This window comes from Octodon degus, unplaced genomic scaffold (assembly GCF_000260255.1).
Source record: "Octodon degus isolate 3935 unplaced genomic scaffold, OctDeg1.0 scaffold00089, whole genome shotgun sequence".
In the NCBI taxonomy this organism is placed as follows: domain Eukaryota; kingdom Metazoa; phylum Chordata; class Mammalia; order Rodentia; family Octodontidae; genus Octodon; species Octodon degus.
The window spans coordinates 4,398,650-4,403,221 of record NW_004524665.1 but is presented as its reverse complement, the minus strand read 5'-3'; the positions used below and the strand labels follow the sequence as shown (position 1 = coordinate 4,403,221).

Below are 4,572 nucleotides of genomic sequence, written 5' to 3'. Positions count from 1 at the left end.
AAGAAGATAACAATGTACAGTGTATTGACTATCAAAACTGTCCTATTAATCAGCTGTGAAACTGTCTCATTCATATTTATTACTCAATAAAGAAATAATAAATAAAAAAGAAAGAAAATCCACTAAACTGCTGGCCTTTAGAGACAAAACAAAAATGCATGTGCAGCAATCGCAATGACCAAGGTGACAGAAGCAACAGTCTACACTAATAGACATTTGGAAGCCGATGGCCAGCCCTTGGAGTGCCTCTCACAACTGTAGAGGCCAAAGGTAACTTGCGTTAATCTCATGATGTCTCAATAGATTCAGCAGTGAAATATTTATGTAAGTTTTACATTACCAGAAGTGCACATATATTTCTGTTAGCATCTGTTTAAAGACTTAACAACAGTTTTATATACATGCACATAAGCAAGGGCTGCCTTACAAAGTTCCTTAACCTAAAATTAAAATAAAATGGAACATAATAATACATTGAATCAGAAAGATAATTCGTGACATATCATGGTTCAGGAAGGAATTACTTTAATGAAGGTACCAAGTCAGGTTATACTTTGTATGGGAAAGGAGTGAGAGAACGTACCTCGGACAAGGGCTTTCTCAGATAACAGCTGATCCCACCAAGACCATGCTGGGCATCACAGGTCTGCGATAGTTGAAGACAAAGTCCATGGGTAACAACCAGACCAATGTGTGGCTGAGGAGATCATCCAATGCCACAGGTGTTTGGAGAATTTTAGAGGCAATTTCTAAGGCCTTCTCAAAAATGTAAGGACAAACTAAATGCCCCTCCAATTGTTGCAAATAGTTCTGGACTCTCTCCTGGAAAGTCATAGCATCTGAGAAGCCCGAGAAAAAACTAGGAATGTAAGATGGAGAAGCAGGGCTCTGTGTACTTTCCTCAAGAAAATGACAAAGTGCTCCCTTAGAAAAGACCACAGAAGGAAGTGAAAAATATTTGGCAACAATTAAACCACACATATCAAAGGGGTCCATAAAAACCATATCAAAGGAAGTCATTTTTAAGTATTCCACTAATTTCTTCTCATTAAATAAACTCCTACAGTGTGAAAAGTTAATGTCAAAAAACCTTTTGGATAAACCTATTGTAAGAGTATATACTTGACCCTTGAGTTTTCCATTGATTTTCAGCAAAAATCTTGAAATTCTACTCCAAGTCCTCGAAGGTGTAAGAAGTAGAATAAGTCTTTACTGTACAATTCAGTGATTTTTTTGGAACTGCCAACTCACCTCCAGCGTGACTATGACCACTTCATGCCCTCTCTGGAGGAGTGTCTCCACCACTGAGTGTATGGTGAACCAGTGGTTCCCATCCATGGGCACCACCAGCAGCCTGCCTGCCTGGGCAAAGTCAGACACTAGCAGCAAACACTGGTACAGAGGGAAGGGGCCAAGTGAACATGCAGGGGCCATGGGGCCTGCAGCCCAGAGTCTCCCAGCTGCTCAGCATCTCAGTTTGTGTGATGCAGCAGGCACAAATACAGGCATAAGTATTTCATAGAGTGGGCAGAGATTCTTACACTGATAAAGTTCCAGTCACTGAAAATGATTTACTTAGAGAAATGAATAATGAATAATAATACTAGCTTACATTTCTATGGTGTGTTTTCCAGACAAGGATAGTTTTCTTTTATCTTTGTTGAAAAGAATCAAAGGGCTGGACAAATAGCTCAACAGATTAAAGCACCTGCAAGCAGGAGCAGGGGCCAGGGCTTAGACTCCCTGGCCTGCTGTGCCGGCCCCACCCCCAGAGCACACTCAGATGGCAATTGAGACTGGGTATGGTGGTGTGGGCCTGTAATCCTAGCTCTTGGGAGGCAGTAAACAGGTGGATCACTATGAGTCCAATCTAGTAGTGAGACCCTGAAAACCCTGTAGGATCTTCCCTAAAATACAAAAAGAAAAGAATCATATTTTTTCTTGTAATGTGAATTTAGATACCTAATTATTAAGCCATGGGTTTAGACTTTAAGAACTCAAGCAGAGTAAAAGGCAAAGTGCATTTGAGTAAAATTTTTGCTAACAGAAATTATGGAAAAGTTAAATGTGGGCTTTCCCTTCACACCTTCTTACATTGTAGAAATTTGTTTAATGAGAAGACATTAGTTGAATACTTAAAAAAAAAAGACTTCCTTTGACATGTTATTTATGGATCCTCTTGATTCATAAAGGCTCTTTTCTTAGAAAGAAATTGTGAAATGTAGAAATGGGGTCAAGGAGATGGCTCAGTAGAATAAGCACTTGCCTGGCAAGCACAAGGGCCTGAGTTCATACTGGAAGAAAGATACCCTCTTTAATAAATGCTTTGGGGAAAGGTAGCTACACATATACAGATATTAAAGTTAGACCCATATCTTTCACTGTGTATTAAACTAAAATCAAAATAGATCAGAAAACTAAATCTCAAAACAGAAACACTTAACCTGCAAAACAACAAAGTAGGCTGAACTCTTGATGTCATCGGTGTAGACAAGGACTTTCTGAACAGAACCCCGATTGCACAGGAAATAGTACTGAAAATCAACACAGGAGATCATATCCAATTAAAAATCATCTGCATAGCAAAAGAAATAACCAAGAGAGTACACAGACAACCTAGAGGCTGGTAAAAAGTTTTGCTAGCTATTGCTCAAACAGAGAATCAATATCTAAAATATAAAAGACCCAGTCAGCAGGAACTTTGCATGCTAAGCAAAAGTGGAAAGGTGGATTCAAACAACCAATTGAACATCCTGCCAACCAACAATATCACAAAACTAACTTTAAAAAATCAGGAAAAAATAACAACTTTCCCAGACAAACAGAAATTAGGGAGCCCGTAACCACTATAGTTATCTTTGAATAACCTGTGAGGAGAGGTCTTTAGACTACAACCAAAAGCCACTATTTAATATTGTGAAATATCTGCATGCACAAAACATAATAGCATAAGTAAAACAGCCACTTGTGGCATCTCAATCAATCAGATAGAAAGTGGGTGAGGATCACAGAACCTAGAAATCAGGAAGATGACAAGACAATGGTCATATGGCACAAAATCTCAGACATGTGAAATAAGGTTTTTAATACATATATTGCACAGCTTATTGAACTTAATTAAAATAGGGAATTGTACATTTCAAAAATATTTAGAGAGTAAACTGCAAATGTTCTCACCCCCAAAATAGGTATTTGACATATGGATATACTAGCAGTTGGATTTAAATATTCTAACATTGAATTCATAAGGTATTAGCATCGTATTGTACCCACAAACTCATACATTTATAAAATGTATTAATTTATAAAGAAAAAATAAGAAAAGGAAGAGGGAAAGATATATGGATGTAAGTGAACAATTTTTCCAAGAGACTTACTTCAGAGTAGAAACCAATGAAATAGGAAATATAACCAAAACAAAGAAAAGAAATGGAAACTAAACTTTTTTTTTGTAGTAGATCAGTTACCTTGATAAAACTTCCCACCTTGATCAGGGTAAAAAAAGAAGTAAAGTATGAATATAAATAATAAAGGAAATATTGCCACATAGTCTACTGACAGAGGACAATAAAAACCATGGATTTTGTCCTATACATTTTGTCTCCATGGATTTGCCTATTTTGAATACTTCACATAAACACAATTAACATTATGTAGCCTTTTGTGCTTGGGTAATTTCACTCCAGGTAATACTGTCAAAGCTCACTCATTATGTGTCATTTGTAAATCATTCCTTTTTATGAGTAAATATTACCGTGTTGTTTATTTTTTTTTCACATGTAACCCACTTTATTAACATAAACTGAGAAGCTCTTGAACCTTGTAGCCATTAATAACTCGGACACATAGGAACATGCCAGAGTAAACTGAAAGGCTTTTTGTTGCTTGAGAGTAAGAGGAGGGTGGGAGAACACCATTACTTATCAAAGGAGGCCCGAGAAGCCCCTGCAGCACCGCAGTCTCACAGTGCCTTTCTTCCGACTTTCTTCCAATATCTTCCATGATTTGCTCCAGGTCCAGCTCAGTGGAGGCTTCATCTTCAAGGAAGACATTGCCAGGCTCCTGAATCAGCAGCTCGTGGGGTCCAGCTCTTTCTTTTCCCTCCAAAGGAAAGGCCCTATGACGAGCTGGTGGGCTGAGGCCCTTCGGCACCATTCTAGCTTCCTTTTCCTCAGACAGGACGATTGCTGAAGTCTTGCTTTGGGGAACTTGAAATCTTTTCTTAGGTCCTGGCTGGTCCAGACCTGGGTTCCTGGGCCTTCCTTCCTTTTCCATCATGGGTACAATGCACACTGTGGATTCACTGTGCAGACATCGCTTGGTTCCCTTCTTTTTCAGGATCTTGTCTTGTCCATCTGACATGCCTTTCAGTTTGGGGTTTTTGGTCTTCATCTTGGCTGACTTGGGACCAAGCAAAGTTGGGTCTTTTTTCTCTTTTTCCTCCACCTCTAACTCATTGTCTTCTTTCTCCAAGTTGGACTCAGGGCTGTTAGCCCCAGGCAGCATTAAGTCTTGTTTTTCTTCATTGCTGTCAGATCCACAGTATCGGTTCCAGAAGCCAAATAAGTTAAC

At 38.8% G+C, this 4,572-nt stretch overlaps 1 pseudogene; it reads right to left on the bottom strand.

Annotated features, from left to right (window-relative positions):
• Window positions 1-547: 547 nt before the first annotated feature.
• On the bottom strand, window positions 548-1,434 carry LOC105742987 (annotated as a pseudogene).
• Window positions 1,435-4,572: the final 3,138 nt, after the last annotated feature.